Raw genomic sequence first — 25,856 nt, 5'->3', positions numbered from 1 at the left:
GTCTACATTTGTTTTAAAGAGTTATAGATGTTCTGAAACCCTGATCAATAATAATACTAGGATGCTATGTAGCTGAATTTTAAAGTACAGCACATCTAATCTGTGAATAAAGATGAATATGTTTAAAAATAAAGATAAAGGGAACAGATAAAGTGAAAACTTACTTCTCTGGTAAGTCTTATCTAATAAATTTCAAATTTCCTTGTAAGAGTCCACATGATTTTCACTTACTGTCAGTGGAAATACATTTTAACAGATCTTGCTTTGTCAAATCTAATCTTGTAGTGGTTCCATATCCCTACACCTGAGTTAATGGTTTCTCTCCAATAGTACTTGCAACCATTTATGGCTTTGTGGGTCAATCCACATTTGAAAACACTCAGTAAGAAATTTTAAAATTAACTCCCATCAACTCAAAGCGATAGCAAAACTATGTACTGACATAATGCTCTATAAAATGAGATGACAACTGAAAATTTGTTATTTTTACTGTCTTATTTCTGCTTCTTCAGGTACTTGGTAAGCATTATATTGAGCCGCAAGAAATCAGACTTGTAGAAAGAAATGTAAACATATACATATTTTAAACACTTCTTTATTTCCCAGTTTTACAGATGTATGACAAGGTCTGGTTACTGAAGTTCATATTTGGACCTGAATTGATTCCAGGAACGGAAGAGCAAAAACACAGATGCATGACTTCTGGTGAAGGCCCCCAGCTCCAAGTACTGGAAGTCCCGATGTCTTCCATGGTGAACAGGATTATCTTTGGAGGAGAACACCTGAAACCAAACCAGAGGTACAGGATTGAGAAAGGCTTCTTGGGAAATTTCTCACGTGCAATAAAAGGTTGTGTTATGGCAACAGTGTGGTACATGCTTACAGAGCAGAGTGAAATTCTGAAATTGTGCTTGAAATGAGGAAACGTTAGAGTAAGTACCGATGTATTGGGTTTCCTCTCTTAGGAGTCCTCAGACATTGGGCCAGAGAAGAGAGTGGCCAGGAGACAGTGGCCAGAGAGGTGAACAGGGAATAGATCTGATCATATCACCAAGAGCTGGGGCTCTATGCATGGAGGATGTAAACTGCCCCAAATAATATCTTGGAGTTTGATGAATGTTTCCAGGGGCCGAGCTGAGTGCCGAAGCTGTATGTAAGAATTTCACGATTCTGCATACACTGCCTATTTGTCTCTCAATTCTGTGGCTTTTTAAGCTCCTTAGTGAGAAGCAGTATTGCTAGAAACAAATTATTTTAAATTTCATGTTGGAAGCCCCAAGTCACGTTTCTCCCTTTCTTTGATGACTATCTGACTATTTTCAAAGAAGTTAAATTTGATACAAGTTTAGGAGGTAGAAAAAAGATAAAGTAAGAGGAAGGCAGCATTTTACCCAGAAGAGACACATCAGTACGTTTTTTGGCAGTAGAAACACAATACTTAGTTCAGGAAATGTTGTTTATTCAACAATCATTTTTGAGCATTTCCTACATGCCAGTGCTTTGGTAGGTATTAGATAGAGCTATGAAGATGAGTAGGACATGTTTCTGCCCACAGGAAACTTACATCCTAATGGGGGAATATAGACGGATAAGCAAAAAATGACAGTACAGTATGTTCCACTCTCTGATGGAAATCGTATTTGCCGGAGGTACTCTGGGAAGGGAGGTATACCTAACCGCCATCAGGGACAAGGGGGAAGGGTCAGAAAATATTTTCAGAATAGTGGCTGAGACAAGGTTAAATACCAAATACATGTGCTGGTGACTGTGTACAGGACTATCTGTTGAGTTGTGACAAGTGATATATCAGTGCTATCAAAGATGAGTTAGTTTTGGCCCTTGACTGTCAAACTGGGGAATTTTGATTTGATAGAAATAAGAGATCATCTAAGATTTTAAGCTGGAAGCAACAATACGGCAGAAATGCTTCTAAGGCTTTCTGTCAGGAGGGCAATCAGATGAAAAGAGATTGGAGGCAGGGAGGTAATATGTGTTGTCAGCAACTTAAGTGTGAGGTCATGGAGACCTGAATCTGGGATGGTGGTTATAGGGAAAACACAAATTGTCAGAATGTGAGTCAGGATCTGAGTTTGTCTCAAATGTTTTTTTCTTTTTCTTTTCTTTTTTTACCCTGTCAGGAGGAAGTCATTTGATTGAAAACAGAGGAGGGAAGAAAGCCGTAAATCAATCAACAAAGGCAGAGGGCACTCAACTGATTACTGGTTCAAAGATTATGAAACTCTTGTGAGATGTAAACACAAGATTTGAAAGAGAAATGAAAATAGACGTAAACAGGGAAGAAGGTAAAAGTTGGTTCCAAGATGAAGGTATTAGTGTCCATTTGCGTGCCCATTTATTCCTTTAACAGTGCTGCGGTGGTTTTTAGCATTATGAAACGTTCTAAAAGAAAACAGGAATTGCTATGTTTGTGAAAAGATTGGCCAAATGTGAGTATGGCCAATAGAAATTTGTGAATTAAAATAAATTTTACTATACCTAGCAATGGATAAATATTTTAATACCAAAATGATTTTTGGAAAAGATTGTGTTATGTGACATTTGGGTTAGTCTTAGCATTAAGTCCCACTTAAAATAATTTATCATGATAAATAGAATGGAGAAAAGGAGGAAGAAATTTAATGAGCACTTATGCTATTCCAGACATTGTGCTACGTGCTTTATTAGAACAAAAAACCTTCTTGAATTCGAATGTGTACATGTCCTATTTTATCCTTCTACTTGAGAAGTTTAATGGAATGACATGACTTCATCCTAACAAATAAGGTTATAGCAATAAACAATTCTGAAAAGTAATTTAGAGTCAAAAGTAAATGTTCATATCAATTTAAAAACAGTTGAAAAACATTGTGAATGGCATATTCTTGATTATACGTAATTCGTACCTTTGTTTCTATGTAATTATAGTTGTTGGTGCGTGTGCTCTAGGTTCAGTCCCCATGAGGATGGCAACTTTTGATCTTCCTGTTGGTAGAAGCTACTTTTTGACAGGGCCATTTTTCTCAGGGATTGATCACCTCAAATTCATCACTGTCACAAGAAAATTAATAAATCAGATATTTTTCGGATCTCAGTTTGAAGTATTCATCTCCAAATATGATGGGCAGCGTGCAGTTGCCCAAATGTAAGTCAAAAACAGTATTCTTTTTCTTTAAACATTCTAATTTATCTGAGTTATCTTTTTTGAAGTAGTCATGATTTGACATAAAAAAAAGAAAAAAGGAGTAAAAGCTTACTTAGAACAAAATAAATTACCCTTTGATATCCAGTGCGGCAAACCAGTATTTGAGAAAAACAGAACTTCACAAAAGCTTAATATATTCAGTATTTGACAAAGTGTGACCCATTTACTGAAGCAGAAAATGCACCACAGGTTTTTCAGTGTGTTTCCCTTTTTTTTCCTTCTAAAAGCAGATAAATCATACTTACAAGCCAAAGAAAAGAAATGCATCTAGACTTATTTAGGGAAAAATTGGGACAGAAACAGAGGGGGGGGGGGGGGGAATACAGTAATTTTGACTCAGAATGATACTCCCAAAATAAAATGTGCTGGGCTTTAAAAGATTTCCCAGGAATGTCAAAATGTGGAAAATATTTGATGAATTTACGTAAAGGAAACTAGTAGATCCCTTTAAGCCTTTTAGAGACTGTGAAGACACTGACGAGTTTATAAGTCACATGTTCACGTTGCCGTTTTTCATAGGAAACTTCTGAGAGTTTTGTTCAGGATTTTAAATATGCTGAAAAAAGAATAAACAACATTACAATACAAACCCTTACCCTGACTTATATATTCTCCTAAGTGCTCATCTCTGTGGTCGAACTTTTGACATTTTCTGTGTGTCCCAGTTTATGATTGTCTCTTGTACTAGACTGTCAACTCCTTGAGAATGGGGAGCTGTCCTGTACACCCCCACGTGCCCAGTCCCTGGTACTGCACTTAACACATAAGCTGGATCAACAAATGCTTGCCGAGTGTGAGAAAATGAGGGGGGAAAAACCTGATCATTTGGGCAATTCTTTATGAAAAGAGTATATATTACTGTATAGAGTGGGATATTTTTATATTAATCAAGTATTTAAAATTGCCGGTTTGATCACTGATTATGTTTGAATATCTTATACTTCCGAAAAGAAGTTACCTAAGAGAAAACTCATTTACACCACGTTAACAGTTTTACAAAATCCCAAAAGCAAGTGATTGTAATTAATATTACTTTAAACATTCTAAGTGGTGAATATTATGTGAATAAGGTAGAAGGAGAATGTCTGAGAGATTTCACTTCTCAGCCACATTTTTAAATTTCTTGGATCTTTTAGATTTTTTAGATCCACGCTTTAAGCCAAAGTCAGAAATGTGGCTACAATTTAGTTGTCTAACAATCTAGGTGTCTTGTCTTTTATTTAGTTAGATATAAATTTTAAAGTATATAGAGGGATTAAAAAGGCTTTCAAATATGTCCTTTATTCATTAACAATCATTTCAAATGGCCTAATAGAACAGATCAGATGTAGCTAGAATGAGTTGTGTCCACAATGCTGCAGATCAAATTAAGAAAAGGAAAAATTGAAGATAGCTTTTGGGAACCTTGAAAACCACTTCCGGTCTACAGCCATAAGGACAGAAATGCTCAATAATCGTGGCTATTCGGTTCATTTGTTTCTTTTAATGAACAGACCTCACAACTCACTAAAGATATTCTTGCAGGACTGGGATGGATTTCAATTCTCCGGTGACTGACAGAAATGGAGACTTTGATAAAACCTGGAGGAAGCTGCACTGCTCCCCACCGTCTTTCCTCCCCCTCTTCTTTACACCCAGGTGCTGTTTAACTCAGAAGAGTATGTCATCCCGGTACAGACTGAGAAGCAGTTGATCGGCAACTATCAGCAAAATTCTCCCCGTGATTCTTCATGCAATTTATTTTAGGCAAGCATCCCGAAACTGTGGATTTGTTTCACATATGTAAAGTCTAGCAAATGTAGGAATAAAGGCCTCAAGAAGAAATGGGCACTGAGTTGGTTGAGTCATTTCATTAATATTCAATAGGACCATTTCCATGTCTAGTCACTGCCCTAGTTCAAGTAAGCATTAATTTGTCTCTAATAAAGTGCCATTAATACTGTGGATACTTATAAACTGCTTTTGATAAATGAACATCTGGATTACTGCAGCAGCCTCTTAACTTGTGTCATTTATTCATGTTTCTTCCAGTTATTATCTATTTCACATCTAACTGCTAGGAACAAAAAAAAAACCCTGTCTTGAATTTCCGTCAATATTTAACTCCCTGCTTATGCAGCTAGAGTTTGCTTATTTAACAAAAAAAACAAACAAACAAAAACAACTCTTGTGCCTGAGATTAAATGTTGCCTACCAATTTCCCTAGATTTTCATTTCTTCTTATTCAGTTAATCTCCTATTACTTCACTGTATCTATATTTTTCAAAGAACACATTTTTTTTTTTTTTTGGGTGGGGAGTGTCTACCAAAAATTTAAATTTGGAATGTCATAATCTCAAAAAATGTAAGTTTAAGAATTTCTAAAATAGTATATTAGCCTGTTGGCAAACAAAGGATAGAAGATCTTTGTGATTTCAGAAAATACCCCTTTCTCAGATCTAAGTCAGAGGTGACTTGGGCAAGAATGGAAGAAGGTGTGGGGATGAAAGGAAGGGAAGTGGTGACTCACTGGGACTTTCTCTTTAACAGTTGCTTCCTGTTCTCCCTCCTTTTAATACCATATAACCTGTACATGAGAGGTTTTAACGTTCAAAGGGCTAGTGAATCTTTTCAGAACAAACGAACAGTGTAGTTACTAATCAAGAGTAAATTTACTAAGCATACATATAATTCTGTAGATGGGGTTTTCAGAGGTTTCAGTATTAAGAGTTACATACTAGTATTAGAGTTACATATCACATGAAATTATGTCCTGTCCTAATGAGGGTAACTTAGCTCAAAACTCTCAAAAGGCATGAGAGAGATGGGGAGACTTTGAAAAGTCTGCTTATATGGACCTTCTATGCGAGGCCTGGAATTTAAATTGAATGCTTTTCAACAAGATTATTTAAACTCTTGGATTCCTGGTTTCTATGTCATTGGAAAGTTGCTTTTTAGAATAATACCATCTTTGATTTCTCAGCTCTGCAAAATCAGTTAAAATTCAACTCTATTAATAAGTGTCTATTATGAGAAAACAATTGAAACAAAAATGTTTCACGTTGTAGAGTTTACTTCTTCACTTCTTCACTTGTTTTTCCTCTCATCATCCCATGAATGTACACATAAATGTACTCTCAAATGGTATCCTTAAACGGAATCCCTAAAATAGACTCTCGTTTGCCTAAGCACTTATTTCATTTCCATGTTGAGTTGGCAGCTTCCAGAAAGACAATCTTCATTCAACTGCCCCTTTCCCTCCAGTTCAAGCCATTGTTTCTCAGTCTTAGTTGTTGGCCCTGGTATTAGGAGTGAGGCTGGTATGAAGCCTGAGGCTGGTATGAAGCCTGAGGCTGGTATGAAGCCTGAGGCTGGTATGAAGCCTGAGGCTGGTATGAAGCCTGAGGCTGGCTGCCGCCCAGTGGGGGCCCAGGGCAGCACGCAGCAGCACAAGATGGCTGCCGGCAGCCAGCCACTCAGGGCAGCACACAGCCACCCGGGGCGACACACAGTAGCACAATGATGGCTGCGGCCGCACGGGTTGCCGGCCACTCATGGCTAGCACACGGTAGCACACAGCAGCCGCTCAGCTGCATTACGCAGCGACACACACTGGCTGCTGGCCACTCATGGCAGCACACGGCAGCTCACAGCACCCCGCGGCAGCTCACGCGGCTCACTGGCCCTGTGGGAATCGAACCGGCGACCTCGGAAGTAGGAGCACGGAGCCCCAACCACCTGAGCCACCGGCCGGCCCGGATACTTGGGCCCTTTTTTTTTTAACTTTTGGCCCTTGTTTTTCAATCTTTATCAGGAAAGAACAAGTAGGAAATGAGTACTTAGGGCGCATATATAAATGTGCAACCTCTGTTGTCTTTATATACCCTACTGTCACGAATCTAATGATAAAATAGGATCACTGAGAAATGATTGCCAAAGCATTCTGTAAATGGCAAATTACTACGGAAATATATTTACTGAGAGCAACGATAATAAGTTGGTGCAAACAGGAATCGAACCGGCAACCTCAGCATTAGGAGCACAACGCACCAACCACCTGAGCCACTGGCCAGCCCAGATACTGGAGCCCTTTTTTTTTAACTTTTGGCCTTTTTTTGTAACTTTTCTCAAGAAAGAACAAGTAGAAAATGAGTACATAAGGCGCATATTTAAATGTGCAACCTCTTGTCTTTGTATCCTCTACTGTCATGAATCTAATAATAAAATAGGATCACTGAGAAATGATTGCGAAAGCATTCTGTAAATGGCAAATTATTAGGGGAATATATTTACTGAGAGCAACAATAATAAGTTGGTGCAAACAGGAATCGAACCGGTAACCCCGGCATTAGGAGCACAACGCACCAACCACTTGAGCCACCGGCCGGCTCAGATACTTGGGCCCTTTTTTTGAACTTTTGACCCTTTTTTGTTTCAACTTTTATCAGAAAACAACAAGTAGAAAATGAGTACATAAGGTACATATTTAAATGTGCAACCTCTGTTGTCTTTATATCCCCTACTGTTACGAATCTAATGATAAAATAGGATCACTGAGAAAAGATTGCGAAAGCATTCTGTAAATGGTACATTATTACGGAAATATGTTTACTGAGAGCAACAATAATAAACTGGTGTGTGGGATTTTCATACTGAGGCCTATAATTTTAGTTGTTTATATGTCAAAGGAGGGACCACCTCACTCAGTATTTTCACAGCTTTTCCTAAGTCAGTAAAACATAATGTTTATGTAAGTTAATATGTAATTATCTACAGTTATATATAATCACAGATAATTACATAACATAAATACAGAATTCTAAAACATTCATTAACCATTCCCCCCAGCCACAGAAATTAATTCAGTTCGGTTATTAGGTGTAACACACAAGTTATTTAAAAAGTCAATTGTAAGACACACTTATTACACTTTTAAATCTTGAAATCAGGGTACTTCTCACCCCAAAACTTGCTGACTATCTTTTATACTGTAAAGGTCTCATTAATAATGTCTCACAACCAATTCTGTTTCATAGTTAAGGATGTAGAGAATATTATACCACCACATGTCAGAAACTTTTTGTGGGTATAAATTTATATTACAATATTAGTCTCCATGATCTTTAATGAATTCCATTTATTTTTTTACTATGAAGTATTTATGAATGATTATTCTTCCTTAGTCATTATGTGCTCTGATGTAGAGGTCACAGACTTCTCTAGTATTAGTTTTTGTTTTCAAAGGGCAAATTGTGAAAGATGAATATGTATCTTATTAAAAATATATATATGGAAGTGATGCTCTAACACATTCATGCCGTTCTTGGACCAGCCTTGCTCTCTTAAATGAAACTCAAAAGATAACAGCGCTGAAATCACAAAACAGGTTCTAATTAGGAATAGAGAATTGCCTCAGAGGTGACTCAGATTCGGATTTTATATACAACTTGACCTAAATGCCATTTTTTCTTTATTTTAAATTTCTTGAAAGAAAGCAAAACCAAATTAGTATAATATTAAAAGATATATTTTAAAATGATCCTCAGTATTATGCCATCACGAACTAGCTGCCTTTCTAATTACTTGAAATATTTTCACATTATTCCGTTATCTCTACATATGGTTCCTACGGTACAATATGTGAGCCCGATGTCCCACAGTCTCTGTTCAGGGTGAGAGTAGAATCTAACTTCAGACTGAGAAAGAGGACTGGATAGTAATACCATCATCAGGAAAGCAAAAGGTGTCCTCACGTTCCCAGCCATTTGAAAACTTCTATCACCACTTTATCAGCGCTACCCTTTTCTATACCCATTTTAATATAGTAGATTGCACAATTTATCATTTGTTCAGTCACTCATTGAGAAAATCTTTTATTTAGCAACCTGCGTCAGGTGCTGTGGTGGAGCTCTGGAGTTTAGAGATGAACACATGTTCTACCTTGAAAGACAGCCTCATGTGGAGGCAGACAATTAACCAGATACTTCCAGAAATGTGTGGTAGAGCAGTAATACAGAAACGTCCAGGAGCAGAAAGAAGGGCAGTTGTTATGACACAGCTTGGCTTAGTCTGTGGGAGACAGGATTTTGTCCTAGAGGAGCCAGTGTCTGGCCCGAGTCATAGAATATGAGTAGAAATGAACCAAGTTGTTACATGTGCATGTTTTCCCTATTCACTAGAGATCACATTTTGAAACTTCAGATTTAGTCCTGGGCCCTCTTGCCTGATTTCTATACACTCCTCCTGGAATGTTATCATTCATTCTCATGGCCTTAATGCCATCTCTATGCTAATTATTTCCATTCAGACATCTGAGGGCAGATTTTTCCTTTGAGCTTCTGCAAAGGGTTCAAGGGATTTTGTGGCTGAGCAAGGAAAAAGATTTGACCACAAGGTGGCAGTAGCGTACACAGACTTTATAGGGAGCAGCTGAGACAGATTGGGGAAATCCCTCACAGGAGTCTGTTTAGAGACAAAGGCTCATGGCTGCTCCTCAGAAGCCGAGGAGGATGAGGGAATTTCTGGGAGAGAGAGGGGAATTGGAAAGGGGGCTTCTGTGTATAGGCAATGTTGCGCACATGCGTGGCAGGCAGCCTCTGGGTCAGAGAGCTCAGAAGGGCAGCAGTGGCTGGGGTTCTTCATGGCCCAGGGTTTATCTATTGCTAGCAGATGTGAAGTGAGATTTCGTGGAGGTATGAAAAACAGGCAGGCTCTAAACGGCCAAAAAAAAAAAAATCTGCTTGTTTGCCCTATTTTCAAAATAAATGGATGTGTAAAAATTTGATTTTGTTTTTGGCAGGCTTTTGAGCTAATGGGCCTGCAGTGAAAAAATAAAAGATCTAGGGGCCAATACACAGAGGCCATCTTTGGCTCACTTGTATAACAGCTTCACATCAGTATAACCAAATGCTTATGTAACATCTCCATTGGGGTGTCACATACATATCGTGAAATTAACCCGATCGAGACAGAACTCGTGGTGCTTCTCCAGGTTTTCCTTCGTGGTAAATGATCATCTAGTATTTGAAACAGAAACTTAAGAGTCACACATGGTTCCTCCCTTTCCAATCTAATCCATCATCACACTGTGTTATTTCTACCTCCTAAGCACCTCTCGTACCTAGTTTTCCACACCCCCATCGCCAACACTTAAGTCTAAGCTACAAATCTCTCTCACCTGGATTCCTTCAATAGTCTGCTAGGTTGTCTTCTTATTTTACTCGTATCCTCTTTCTCCAAATTCCCCCTACGGCAACCAAGGTTATCTTTTGAAACATATTATACATCATGCTCATGCTACCCCCTTGTTTAAATACCTTTTAACAGTGTCCGGCTCCACATTGAGAATCCCCAAGTCAGAAAACCCTGCGTGATCTGACCTGTCCCTGCCCTCCACGTTCTTCTCACGCCATCCCCCTTTGCTTACCAGTGACCAGTCACAGACCCAGTGCCGTGTGTATGCTCTCTGCCACATCCGACCTCGACTTCTGCACTGCTGTCCATTCTGCTCCAACGTGCAGCAGAACTCTCAGCAATCTGAATGACCGCTTCCTTCCTTCCTTTAGGTGTTGCTTAAATGTCTCTTCCTCAGAGAGGTCTTCTGCAATTGGCCTGACAGAGCCCTCACCCTCCCTGCCATCCATTCTTCTTATTCTGCCTCAAGCGCTCCATTTATTGCTGGCATAAGAATGATCTCAACTCCTAACTGACACATTGTGTTTTTGTTTATTGCTGCAAATCCTCTCTAGACTCTAGGTTTTATGAAATGAGAGACTTTGTCTTATTCACTGCCTTTTTTAGTTTTATTGCTTTTTGTTGTTGTTGTTAACCTAGCGCCTAATATAATGCCTGGCAAGACAGAAAGTAAATAAATATTTGTCAAATGAAATACATAAATAGGTTCATAAAGAATAAGCAGGGAGGGGTGCAGTTAGGTGGGAAGGCTGTTGTGTTTTTTTTTTTTTTTAAGGGCTAAAGATGCTATTGTGTTACATATGGAAAATTTAATGCCTTTCTTGATGAAATAAAGGAATTCAAGCAGCTCTGGGGAATATGAATAGCTTTTGAATGAACAGGTTTGACAGTCATTCAATTGAATTGCTTATAATTCCTTAACAAGGCTGAGGTTATTAAAAAGTAGGTTGTGTCAGCTGTTCTCTAAATCTTTTAGACCATGGGAGATGAAATAAGAGTAATCATTATCATCAGGTATTTAAAAGGTGTATGAAATAACATTTTGTATCAGGAGTAAGGATTAAAGAAAAAACTTTATCAACAGGACATAAAAATCTTAGAATTCTGACCTTCTACCATGTGTTTTTACATTTATAATGCATCTACACCTATATTTCCTTTTTCGTACTTACTATTACTTATGTGTGCATTCTCTCTCTGTAGAATGGGAATTTAATCATTCTGTATTGAAGTAAACCTGCCTTAATTCGGTGATAGCAGCAAAACTGATAATACAAAGAATAAGAATATGATTATTGAACATTTACTGAGTGTTTAGTCTGTGCTAGGCATGATTCGAAGGGCTTTACATGTTCTAACTTACTTGATCCCATAAGAAGCCCTACGAGTCAGGTACTCGTATTGTCTCTACTTTACCAATGTTGCCTACAATCTCACAGTTAGAAAGCAACGGAGCCGGGAGATAAAACCAGGCAGTCCAGCTCACAGTCATTTGCCGACCACTGCTCTCTATCGCGTACTCCTAATTACGTCCCACTCTTTCTTTTTAGTGATCAGAGTGTTTATGTAAGCTAAAGGCATGCACATGCTATGGATATCTTCTAAAGAGAGCAGGATTGCACTCATAGAGAGGAAACAGAAGGTTGAAACAGCAAATGTAGGGATGTCCAATTTGTTTTTTGGAAATCAATAACTTTTTGCTAACATATCTGTAGATTTTATTAGTGGGCAGCACCAACAGTGGACAGCAGAGACTTTCTTGTCTTCCTCTTTCCCCTCTCCAGGTGAAAACAGAGAAGTCTGTGAGCCCCTTTCTGGGAGGAGCCAGACTACAAATCTGTGAAATTTTGGATTAGAGAGAACATTGACTCCTTTCTTTTTCTATGCTTCTGCTTCTCTCCTCCTTTCACTTTTTCACTGTAATACTTAGGATGACATGACTAAGACTGGAAAGAATTCTTTGTTCTTACAGCTTCATGCATTCACATACTATTTATTTATCAAATATTTCTGAGTACCTATGATGTGCCAGGCTCTGTGTTAGGCTTGGGTGTTACGTGGTAAAGCAAATGTGGTAAAGAAAATCTGTGGACGGAAAGAGAAAATGAAAACATAAAACACGCACATATGTACGCTCATACATGTGGGTGTTTTTTGCATATGTTGCTTACACATATACATACATATACTTTATATCTACTATATATTTACATATTTGTATACATTTAACTTCTTTATCCATGTGCTTAGTTTATATATATTTTATATGTATGTATATATGAGGTCTGACAAGTTTCTGAACTTGGTGCAATGATGTTGCTAACCTTTTTTGATATCAGAGGGATTATTCATTATGAATTTGTACCAACTGGACAGTTAATCAAGTTTGCTATATGGAAGTGTTGAAAAGGCTACGTGAAAAAGTTAGACAACTTGAACTTTTCACCAACAATTCATGGCTCTTGCATCACAACAATGCGCCAGCTCACACAGCACTGTCTGTGAGGGAGTTTTTATCCAGTAATCCAATAACTGTATTGGAACACCCTCCCTGCTCACCTGATCTGTCACCAATGACTTCTTTCTTTACCCAAAGACAAAGGAAATACTGAAAGGAAGATATTTGGATGACATTCAGGACAGCACGGGTAATATGACAACAGCTCTGATGGCCATTCCAGAAAACAGAGTTCCAAAATTGCTTTGAAGTGTGGACTAGGCACTGGCATCGGTGCATAGCTTCCCAAGGAGAGTACCTCAAAGGTGACCGTAGTGATATTCAGCAATGAGGTATGAAGCACATTTTCTAGGATGAGTTTGCAAACTTAATTCTCCGATCTTGTAGTTACGAATTATTCTAAGTGCTATGAAGGAAATGAACAGGTTCAGTGACAGAGAACCAATTATCAAGGGTGGGAACCAATTATCAAGTGAGTCCCTCAGGGGAGGTAGCTTAGGGATATTCCTGGCCCGAAAGGAAAGTTCCAAAGGTGTCTTGAAGTTGCTGTGCTACCCAGCCCAGCCCACAGTCTCCCCGGTCTGAAATAAAGGAACCACCCAGGGGAACCAAATGTCCAGGGTTCCAGCTGCAGAGTAATGTGTTCATTTGATAAGGAACTAAAAATACTAGCACAGATATTGGTGAAATCTAGAAGATATTTAGTTCACAAGTCTACGTTTTGAACATGCTGCGAGGAGATAGAAAAAGTACCTCTGACTGCAGAGCTCTGAATCTAATTGGGTAGAATAAACAGATGCATGAGAAATGACACCAGAGGCAGTGGACCAAAATGTGCAAAAGGAGCCGTCCTAAACGGGATAAACAGAGCACGGTTGAGCTCATCCTTTTCAAGGGAAATGAATTACAGACATGGCATTTACTTAATTGATGGTGAAGGCAGTGGGTATATATTTAGATGGACACTGAAATTCAGGAAGACAGACAGACACAGAAAGAGGATGCAACTACTGGTGAAGGACAACACAAACAAGGTAAAGAACTGAGAAGCTCTGTCCTAAACTTGTTAAAGTGCCACGGTTCCTCTGTGTGCCTATTTCCCTATGTATCAATGTTGTTCAACAAAACATAAGCACTTGTATATACGGGGCACAAACACTAGGCATTTGTAAAACAACCAGTGTCTGCTACGTGTTTGTTACTAAAATATTTCTTGTTCCAAAAACGAAACCAAACCAATAAAAACCTTTCATTTCATGATCCTAATACTAATTTCTGTCCAGCATGAGAGGCATTGGAATTTTCAGAGTGCTGTTCAGAATCAGTTCAAAGTATATATTTTGAGTGATTCCTACGTGCCAAGGAAGTTACGGAGCACTGCGCTGCCAAGATGCATCTAGTCCTTTCCTTTTGGGGCTTCAAGAGTAACGTGAGACAAAGAAACAGTATTTCATACGATGCAGTATGGAGGCACAAATGGGACAAGCGGAGTCGCTCAGACAATGAGTAGGAAAGTTCAGAGAAGATTTCTGGAAATATGGTTATTTGAGAATTCACAACAGAACAAAACAAAATCATGGGAAAACAATCACTTCAGGAAGGAGAAGCAGCATGGGCAATGCAGTAGGATGGGGTGTGCTGAAAAAGGTGAACGATCTTAATAAAATATTTTTAGAAACTGCATTTGTCACACAAGGTGGCATGCGGGGTGGGGTATCAGCTCCCACTCCCCACATAAGAACGCAGGACATGGAGAGGCCAAAAAGGAACACCCACGGAGCCATAGATAGAAGAGTTATACCACTATAGTCTTGCTGGCGGCTGGGTTGGAGACACAGGAAGCAGGAGCCACACAATCTGCAACCTGCTGTCCGCTACTCTGCCAACCAACCAACCCCACTTGCTAGCTGCAAACCACCCTACTAACTGCAATCTGCGCTTGCTAGCTCAGACACCATCTTCTTGCTAGGCCCCCATTTGCTGTTAGCGTAGCCACGGCAGTTATATTAGTGGCCAATGGCTCACTGGTTACAGCTGATGGCCAACTAGCCACAGCTGATGGCCATCCAATCACAGTTGATGGCCATTTACTACCTGAGCCAACACCTTTCCATGTGAGGCCGAGAGCCTGGAAACTGCACTCCTGGCTCTGTCCCCACAGCATTAATGTACGTTTCAATGTTCAAATTTCAAAATAATTTGAACAAAAACACGGGGTGTACAACCCTACTTTGATAATTTTGGATTAAGAGTATATCTCTAGAACTATTAGCAATGCCCTAAAACCATTTTAAAATTGCTTGTTTTGTGGCCCAAATTTCCTTCCTTGGAAAGAAAGCACCAGTGACAACATTTTAGAGTGGTTAACAGCTCACAGATCCATATTCCAATCCTATCAGTCATACATGTGGAAATAATCTGGGGACCCTATCATCCTTTATGACTTTTTAGGAAAGTTACTAACAACCAGCTGTAAATCAGCTCCCTGCAGTGAATTTGAGGGGTGTGGCCTGAAGAAGGGGGACCACTAGGCTAACAAGTGTAATGGCTGAGTGTCTTGTGACCCTACTGTTAACAGAAACTAAGAAAAATAACTTTTCTCTGCCTCCATCTTAGGACCATGGCACAGAGCAGGCTCGAGGTAGAATCTTCATTTAACTGCAAAGGGAAGAGCGATAGCAGGAGTTCACACTCCAGAAGGTCGTCTGAGATCTTTGGGGTGAATACAGAGTAAGTGCACTTCCAACAGTGTTACTTGCCTAAGAGTTCAGTAGCCTGTGTTAGACCTTGGAACAGTCAGGGTCCAATCAAGGAAAGCAGGGTTCACTTGGAATATTTAAATAGAGGGCTCTCACACAAGGAATTGATTAAAGCACAAAACAGGTGATGAAAGAGACAGACAAAGCCAATTAAGGAAAAGTGAGGCAGCCCGATTTAGCAACAGAAGCAAGTCACAACTGCCCCCAGGCTGGAAGGATGCAAGGACCAGGAGGAGGTAGCGTAACACAGGAGCCTTGGGTTCTTTGGTGAGAATTGGAGCTGTGGTCGGCTTCTGTGGTGGGAAGTGGAGCATGGAAGAGACAAAGCTGCTGCCTGAGAAGGTGCAGGAAGCAAACTGAATGTCAGGAGAAGTGCCCCGGCCTCTCCATTCTCCCCAACCTCAAGTCGTCTGCCATTGCCCCGCCTCCAAGCTCCCACTGGCAGAAGTCAGCTGCAAGTGCTCAGGGAAAGGAAGCCTCAGCGTCAGCTCTCCCTCCCTGCCACGGAGCCGGAGGAAGCACCAGGAATGGATCCAAGAGCAAACTGACCCAAGACCCAACTGCGAGAGTTAGGGTACAGAGTTCACAGGGCTACCCTGCTGGAAAAAAGGAAGCCTGCACTTTAAAGTCTTGGTTCTTAGAAGGTTTGAGTGTAAGAAAAATATCTTCAAAACATGTTTCCCCTCTTTGTCTGCTTTGCTTGGCCAGTTCATCCTAAAATGGGAACATCTGCACGTCCAGGCCCCAAATTAGTTTTAGTTTGGCTAGAAACACTCATCAGAAGACAAACTGATTTTTTTCTCTCTAAAAGAAATTGCATTTTAATATCCTATTGTGTAAAATTTAGGCAAACATGTAAGATTTTTTGTTGTGCTTTCTAGAAATCAGAAAATCCTTGAATTGTCAAAGGCTTATTTGCCTAAATTACCATGCTGCCCTCACACTGAGATGTGGGGTTTGTTTTGAGTCTTTGTATATTTAGTGACCTGCGGTATTTTGATAAATGCCATTGCCTAAAACTATTCAGTAGGAGGTTTGGGCACCATCTATGTTTGTTTCTGTAGGAGCAGTAACTGCCTAGAGAAAAATGTGGTCCTCATATGAAAGATGCAGTATAAACAAAATTCTAGATGATGACTTTAATATAATTATTCCACCTTTCATTTACATAGTGCTTTATGCATTTCAAAGTGATCTGATCTGCTTTCATTGAACTATTCTTCATAGAACCTGTGGAAGTTGGGGATGGGCTTCTGAACGATACAAAAGCTCAACAAGGAAAACAACACTGAAATTAGGCCGTCTTTTAGAAGACTGAAAAAAACGATCTAGTCTCATCTTTTGTTGATATTGATAGAAAATACTTACTGAGCACCTTCTCTGTGCCAGGCATTTTAAAAGTATATCACACATATGAACTCATTTAATCGTCAGAACGAGTCTATGACGTAGGTATTATTATGTCCTCATTTGACTAACGCACAGGGAGGTTAACTTACAGCTAATGAAAGATATGAGTGTAGCAGTAACAAAATACAGCCTCTCTTAGGCAGTGTCTTCTTTAAATATTTACCCAGAAAACAACAATCTTAGTCCCAGAGACATAATCACAGAGACACGGGATCTCTTCTCCTACAATGCGCATGTAACTCAGTGGCGTGCTGGGAAACCGGCTCCCTGGCTCTCTGCAAAAGAAAGAAAAAAAAAGCCCTGATTATTTGCATCGCCCCAAATTCACATATTGGAATCCTACTGCCAGGTGTGATGAGTTAGAAGCTGGGGGTGATTAGGCCTTGAAGGTAGTGCCCTCTTGAATGTGATTAGAGTGTTTATAAAAGAGATCCCACGGGGCTCCCGAGCCACGTCCACCATGTGAGCATAGAAGGAGATGTCTTTGACCAGGAAGAAGGCCCTCGGTTGACCATACTGGCAACCTGAGCTCAGACTTCCAGCCTCCAGAACTGTGAGAACTAAATTTCTGTTGTTTATAAGCCACCCAGCCTGTGGTATTTTGCTTTAACAGCTTAAACAGACTAAGATATAGCCTTGGTCAATTTCTGTGGTATAAACAGCCCCACCAGCATCCACTACAAGCGACCAAAGTGAAGTCACCGAACGCCTAGTTGAGAAGAGATGAGCATATTCAGATCTCATGAGCCTGTGGCTCCAGCACACCATTGGCTGATGAAACTGCTGTTGTGCTCAAGGTGACATGTACACCGTGGAGGTAATGATCCACTCTTGAAATAGCCTTAAAACATGAAGTCATATTATTTTCAGCTGTTTTACAAAACTCAGTGTGAATTAAAACTGTTTTAGATATGTTCACGTTCAATCACTGCATATTAAGAATAATGTAGTCATATTTATTTTGGGGATGTGTTTCACTGATGATAATCAGGCTTGTCTGGAATGAGGTAATCACACAGCAGCTGGAGAGGAGAGAAGGGAGGCTGAAAAAGTGCAACCACTCATGATAGCCAACAGATAAATGTGTTGAGTCAGATACCAGCCATTTTCAAAACCATAGTTCCTTAGGCTATTTTGCAGCCTCTAGTAGAGTTACTAAGATGCCACTTAGCAACTTGGAAGTTTTGGGTTTTGATCCAAATCAGAATTTCCTGTGTCACAGAACATCGTCACCTCCAGAGTTCATTCATTAGGCGTTTAGGGAGGGGCGCCCATTTGTTTAAGCCCCCTTAGGGGAGCCATGTCAACTGAACCAGAAACAAAGGGGAAAGACAAGCAGGACTTCCCCGGGGAGGCACCCAGGCCCAGCTCCCACGCCTTCTGTACTGTTTGCTTCTGTCCAAGCTCCCTCTTCTGGGTCCTACCTGTCCCTTCTCTACTACCAACGTAAGTGACTGTCGTTATTATCAAAGCCGCCTCACCACTAAAAACATTTCACAAGTACATGTGCACAGGTACACACCATTATGATGCATTCTGCTTTTCCCTTTCTTCTCCAAAACACATACATCATGAATAATAAAATCAAAGCTTTCTGTCATTAGCTCACTATACTCTTTTTCTTCCTATTATCCCTCCCCCAGCTCCCCACAACCCCAAAACTGTTTGTTTCCATAGGTATCATAAAATTCCACTGAGGGAATATGAATATCTCCAAACATTTTTTTCTATATGAAAAACAAAATTGTTAAAGAAGCTTGGCTTGATTGTTTCTGGGGAGAGGTAATGCAGTAAGACAAAGATTTTAGTGATCTTTTTGATAGTCATGCCTTTAAAAATCTCTTAATAACCCAAAGCAAAACAATAACAACCCCATTCTACAAAGAGGCAGGTCAGCAGACAGAAACTGGGAAAGCTTGTGAAGGCTTTTTCTTCCCACCCACTGGTTTGGCGCCTGCGTGCTCCTCCCTCTGAAGAGTCTGGTCTGAGAAGAGGGATTTGCCAGCTGTCCTGGACATAAATGAACCTGGGTGGAGAACTCCCTTTGCAACTCCTTTGCCTTTTCCACTTTTTTCTCCCCCTTTCCCTTCGGTATTTTTGTAGGGAAAGAAAAGGCCTAAAACCTTACTCTTATAAATTAATGATGTTGAAAATATTGCCAGATCATTGGTCCTGGGTCAAGAAACAAACAAACCCAAACCTTCACAGGTAAAAATCCTTTTATCTTTCAAACAGAGACCACTGAAATTTGCTCCTCAAACAGGTGGAATGAGTAAACCAAATAAATGCAAATATATCAGAGTCAACAAATATACACACACACACACATATATATATACACAATATATACAATAATACAATATACAATATATATAGTAGATACCAATCCCTATGCTAACAATCTAAGAATCCAAATTTGAATAAAACACAGATCCTGCCCTTTGGCAGTTTGCAGTCTTAATTTACTAATCAATAATTTACTAATCACAATTTAATAATTGTGATTAAATTTCTTTATTTCAGATATTAATGTTAATCTATAATATGAAATCTTTCAAGCAAGGCTTTAAATATGAGTGGCATGTAGCCATATCATAGATATAATAGAAGGTAATCGAACATTTCCAGGTATTTATCGTTGTAAATTTTATTATCTATTCCATGCCAATCTGATTAGGAATCTGAAACACAGAAAAAACAACTTTAAGGGCAAGATTGAATTTTGAGCTGAAAAAGGAAAAGAAAAAAGAAAGTTCTGTTTCACCTACCTTCTGTCCATATCTGATCTTTCATTCAAATCTCATCTCTTCTATGAAGAGATCCTTTTCAATCCCAGCCTAAATTAACCTCCTCTTTTTTAATCTGCATAATTAACATATCAATACGTTCCACATATATTTTAATCTAGTGATTGTTATTCAGATGGTTCCACGCTAAGGCTCTGGCTGCTTGCCACTTGAAAAAGTTAAAAATCGAGAGACCTGGTGGAAAGAAAAGCAGGTTTATTCAGGATGCCTGCATCTGGGAGGATGGCGGACTCCTGTCCAAAGGCCATCTCTCCGTTCCTAGGAAGAAGGTTTTATGGGTACACAGAAGAACAAAGGAAAGGGGAACTCGGTCAGGCAGGTCCGAGGGCTGACATCATTCCCTGGTCTGTTTTAAGGTAATGCTTTCTCCGGACTAGGATTTGGCCATCGCGGCCTGGGGCTTTATGGGTCACTGGTAAAAACTGCAAAGGAATCAGGTGTCCAGGCGCCTGAGGAGTAGGAAATTGTTTTTTTCAGGTTAGGATTCTGTTAATTAAATGGATTAGTGAGGTATGGGTAGTTTGAGAAAGGGAACAAAACACAGTCCTTAAGTTAAACAGTGAGGAGAGAAACAGAGAAAACAGCTGAATATCAGGGTGGATCAAACTGCAAGCTAGCTAGGTCTAACTGCATTATGGATTCCCTGAATTTCACCCTTACATTTCCCCCCATCAGGACAATCCCCAGACAGTTTCAGAGAAGCATGCTATCACTAGCATTGTGCAGTTCAACTTACATTGGTTCCAATCCAAATTCTCTTCTTATTTGGCCTATGGTGAGGAGAAAAGCGAAAGAAAAATGTTTGTGAAGCACATGCCCTTAGTAAGCACTCAGTGCATGACAGCTAATATAAATAAATATGAGGTAGTAGCTTGGGGGAGGAGGGTTATCACTTTGTGAGGGCTGTAAATGTCTACCTAGTACGTTGCTCTGTACACCTGAAACTAATAAATAATAGTAATAACAGCAAGTATTATAATAATCAGAGATTTTTTTAAAAATGAGGTGTTGGGAAGTCTCTTTGCCCCCGGGACTTTTCCTCAGCGTCCAGATTCTGTGCCTTATATCCTGATTATCAGTTACTCCCAGAGACATCGAATCTAGTCAGACACGGTCAGAGTTGGAGAGGCCTGCTGAAATAATTTAATTCCACAGTCTTCATTTTTAACCTCTGAACCAATTTAGGGCTTGTAGCTAAAGCAATTTATATGCTTTTGTGGGGTTCAATTGTACTGCCTTACACAGCTGTTTTAAGGTTCAGTGAGAGAACCCAGGGGAACCCCATAGACAGTTACTCGCATAACTAGTCACTTAATAAACCATTGCTATTATCATTAAAGTAGTAGTAAAAAAGTCAGCTGACTTTGAATTCAGTTCAGTGCTCTTTTCCTGCCTCTTAAAATGCACAGTCCTTATAAAAATAGTTAATAACAGGAAGAATAACGCATCACTATTGATAATCTTTGCATGCATTAAGTAAGACCAAGTTAAGCATACTGACCAGCAAATCAGAAGATAGTATATCATCTTCTGGCACATGTTGTTACAGAGTCAGACCTTTGTTAGGAGTCAGATTTGCCCACTATGAGAGTAGGACGATGCTATTTAACTTCTCTCTGTTTCCTCAACTGTAAAATGGGGACAATAAAATACTTCCCTCAGTGAGTTATTGTGAAGAATTCATTATACACGAAAGCATTTCAAAGTCTCTGACAAATAGCAAGCTTCCAGTGAAGGTTATTTTATTATTAACATTTCATTATTATTTATAGATACGGTTATCATAATTTGTCATCCATACTGGGGACACATCTGACAGTGAATGCTATGAATGATTACACAGGAACAACAGGCATAAGCCAGGATGCATGGTCACCTTATCTACAATATATTTTCTAGTGGAAAGCAAATTCCCAAGGGAGTGTATAGTGTGTGGAGAATTTACGTGGAACTCTTTGGAAAGACGTTATGTAGGGGTCAGATTCACGATGGGCAGAAAAGTATGGTGCTGCCTTTTCCAAGCTCATCTTAGACAAAATAGAAGGAGGCATGGTGTTTCTGTATGATTTATAACTTAGCTGAAGTCTTTCCTAAGTTCTCTCTGAAGATAAGGCCCTGGGAAATTAACTTTCATTAAAAAAAAAAAAGTTTAAGTATTTTAAGAGATACTTACTGAAATCTCTTATACAATTCCTGTCTCATTAAACAAACATAAACATTGTCATGTATACACTCTAAGTCCTTTTTAAATACAAAGGGTATATAAAGAAGGAAACAAACTTCTCTTCTGATTCGTGTATATCACTGACCACTCATGCAGCCAGACATTTATTCCTCCTTTTGTTTCAGACCCAGTTAGAATTTTAGAAGGGAGCAAATGCTCACAGTCATAGTCTGTTCCCTTCAGCTTCACTCCGCCCCATTTCATTCCGCAAACATTTATTGAAAGCCCACTGTGTACATCAGCCCTCTCGCTGATAGGACTGAGTGTTCCCGCTAATACACAAAGGTGATATGAGAAAGGACAACGATCATAACTCTCTATAGACAGAGGCTCCTTAAAGATCCATTCAGGGATGGCGGATGACATTTACTCTCAGGAAGTTTTTGTCCCCTGCTCCCCTTCTTATCAGAAATAGTGTGAATATTTATCACATTTTCTCAACCCAATATATTTTTCTTATTCATGGAGCTTTCATTTGGGTTTTTACTCTGTAACACAGAAATTCATAACGTTAACTTCTGGTGATATAAGACATGAAAAGCATGTGCATTTGAGAATCAACACATTACTGCTACGCAGCTCCCACGTATAATAAAACTAAAAGTTTCTCACTTGTTTGGCATTAATTTAATGTCCCAGTTAGTTTCTGAGAGGTGGGAAGAGCTGCTTCATCCAGGTAAGCATTTCTTTTCAGGCTCATAATGGTCTGTGCCCGTCCAGTAAGCAGGGCGCATAAATGAAATCACAGATGGTTTCTGTTCTATGAGGGGACTCACCGCCATCGCTAAAAACATGGACCCTCCAAACAGTGTCCGATTTAGTCCAGCTTTCGGTTTTCTGATCTCACATCTTCACCTATAGTCCCAGAGGAGCGGAACAATGTTAAAGCATCATGCAATCACACATACAGGCATCTATAAGCCATTCCCATATGGGATATCAAGTTGGTTCAGGGCAAATTTAACCAAAGTAGCAGCTGTCAGACATACTCAAAACAAAATAAATTATCCAACCAACCTCTTGTACTTAAGTGCTCTTTATAGTCTGTGTTTCAGAAAAAACGTTTAACTTGAAGCAGCTTTCTAGCTATGAGCAGCCTCTCCTGAGGAAGTTTTTTTTATGAGACCGAATGAAGGTAATGACACCCATTAGTCAGTCATTGCATTAGCATAAGGCATGGGGCACACTACAGTACTTATAAGCAGCTAAGCCATCCCAGTGAAAACATGACTTCCTATAACTCAGGCAGTCTTCTGACTACAGCTGACTGCTATTTTCTAAAGTGCAACTGCTCTAAGTCTGGTAGTAGTATATTCAACGGCATGTTCCTCATAAGACCTAATTGTTTTCCACCACAGGGTACAAAGCTTTATGTCCTCTATCAACCAAAAACAAACAGTCATACTGCTTAATGGCTGTTCAATTAATGTTTATGTGCTACTTTTACATCCTGAATTATTTGATGAATTAAGTCTAAGAAGCTATTCGAGAACTAAGTTTAATGGGACCTCTACTATTATTAAAAATTCCCAGGATTCTTACAGTAGCTCAAATTATCACAGCTAGGGAATATGGAACATATATTGACACTAAAATATCTTCTACTCTCCTGCAAGAAAGACAAAAATCAAAAGTTGGAAGGAAATGATCTGTGTAGCTTGAACCTTGCTGTGTTCAAATTGAAGATCAAAACAGGGTTAGAACAGAAAGGACCCGGTCAGACCAAGTCCAAAGGTGAGACTTGGTGTATTATGCTAAAAAGGCTCAGTTTTTGTACTTCAATTGCTTTCTTAACTTGGAACTCTACACCTATTGATACTTCTACTTTCCAAGAACAAGGAATGTCAAATGTTCTTGAAAACTTCCCACTATGAGGACAACTGAGAAATGACAAATGTGTTACCTGGTTGGTTGAAGTTTAAAGCTAACTGTTTTTGATTATAAGATGTAGCAGAAAGCATTAGCTGACGGAATGTATCAATTCAACACCCTTCCTTTAGTTAAAGTTTTGTGAAATTACTGAAAATATATGTTTATATTTTGTATAAAGGTAAAAAATAACTGAAAGATTATAATTCTTGAATTTATGAGAAAAATGATTTCTGGCTTTCGTAGTTATTTGGATATAGCAGTATTTTATTTATTCACTGTTTTTTCATTCTGATATATGAACTCTGATGTCTCTACTGGGGCAATTAATTAATAGTATCCTTTATTGTCCCAAATTAGTTTGCACCTTTGGACAAAGGAAAAAAGAAAGGAAGAAAGGAAAGAAGGGAGGGAGGGAGGGAGGGAGGAAAGGAGGTAGGAAGGAAAGGGGAAAAGAAGAACTGAGGAAATGATAGTATTTCCTTTTGGAAATGAAGGATCCTTTCACACCATGCAGGGTGTTTGCCAATGCTGATGTATATATTTTATGGAACTTTGGCTGTCCTCTTCTTCCTGTACTATAGTTTAGCGTCTCAACTTGAGGTTTGTAAATAGGGACAAATGAGATAGCAAGTTTAAGGAATGTCAAATGTTCTTGAAAACTTCCCACTATGAGGACAACTGAGAAATGACAAATGTGTTACCTTGTTGGTTGAAGTTTAAAGCTAACTGTTTTTTATTATAAGGCAATAAACCTTTCCATTTTTCAGTCTGTTTTGTGTTACTTAAACACTGTTTCACTGAGATGTATGTCATTGAATTGATTTGAACTTGATAAGTTTTGCACTTTAGTTTTATTATTTTAATAAATAAAGGTGGCTATATGGTTTTAGCACATTAAGAAACATTTTAGCAGAACAATTGACTTTGATTATAATTTATAAATGTATCACTACTTGATATTAAAACTAAATCCATTGCAACTTAAACTGGATATACTTTTTGTAATTCTACATATTGTTAGATATTAATATTCTAATTCATGTCTAGTCTATTTTTGAAGCTACTGAGCAATGCATTCAGAACTATTAGATGATACGTGTTTTTTCTTACACAGTTTTTTTCTATTAACTCCATTATAAAAGTATATTTTGAAATGTGAGAGGAACTGCATCAATAATAAGTAAGGCTTCACTCTCCACAAATGCAAAGTGGAAGGGAGAGTTGACAGTCTGTTGGCTAATTTTGAAAAATGTCCTATTTTGGATTGATTATCAGTGCAATAGATAATACTTATTTCTAAACCTCACTATTTTAAAGTAGGAAAAAAAAAAACTTTCAAAATTGCCTAATCAATAAAATTAGAGGCTGGGTAAGTATGAAATATGGAAAGTAGAAAATTTACACGTTACACATTCACACATTGATTACACATATTAAAGTATGAAATAAGAATATTTTTCATTCACTTAAGTTCTGGCAGGACTAACTTTTGAAGGGATAGTATAGCCAATATTAAAGATATTGTGAAATCAATATTCTATACAATATAAGTAAAACCTTATTTTGTTTTTATTTCTTTAATCATAAAGCTCATTCATAACTTATTTTGTGCTCTAGTAATTTGATTTTGAAATGTAATTCCATCATAATATATAGTCATTGACAAATTAACAGATTGTGTCTTGTCTGAAATGCCTGGTCTCAAATTCTGTTTTCTCTATTTGCACATTGAAGGCAATTAAAAATAAATAAAACAACTACTATATTTAGGAACCAGTAATCTGATAAATTAAATAATTATAGTTTGATCTATCTTTGGTTCTATTAAGAATAAAAATGTTAGTTATGTATACAAATCATTTGAGAACTATGGTATGTATCTTTTCTACAATTTGATAAGTCTATAAAATTTGCAAGACATTAATGTTAATTTGAGAAATAAGGTATACTT

General features: G+C 38.6%; 1 long non-coding RNA gene across 3 annotated transcripts in view; it reads right to left on the bottom strand.

Annotated features, from left to right (window-relative positions):
* Window positions 1–579: 579 nt before the first annotated feature.
* LOC148758804 (uncharacterized) overlaps window positions 580–25,856 on the bottom strand; it is a 38,677-nt gene continuing 13,400 nt past the window's right edge. The window contains exons 4-9 of one of the 3 annotated variants that reach the window (XR_016020272.1): window positions 22,810–22,888; window positions 21,311–21,437; window positions 20,546–20,579; window positions 19,771–19,983; window positions 17,166–17,277; window positions 580–782 (exon numbers count right to left, since the gene is read on the bottom strand). This is a non-coding gene — a long non-coding RNA (uncharacterized LOC148758804). Of the gene's footprint in view, window positions 783–2,903; window positions 3,049–10,607; window positions 12,388–17,165; window positions 17,278–19,770; window positions 19,984–20,545; window positions 20,580–21,310; window positions 21,438–22,809; window positions 25,786–25,856 lie in introns of those variants that run through there. The other 2 variants (XR_016020273.1, XR_016020274.1) reach the window with 2 other exon arrangements.

This window comes from Rhinolophus sinicus, chromosome 2 (genome assembly GCF_057876585.1).
Source record: "Rhinolophus sinicus isolate RSI-liver-muscle chromosome 2, RSI-T2T, whole genome shotgun sequence".
Classification (NCBI taxonomy): domain Eukaryota; kingdom Metazoa; phylum Chordata; class Mammalia; order Chiroptera; family Rhinolophidae; genus Rhinolophus; species Rhinolophus sinicus.
The sequence above is the reverse complement of the archived record's forward strand: the minus strand, read 5'-3'. Positions and strand labels throughout refer to the sequence as shown.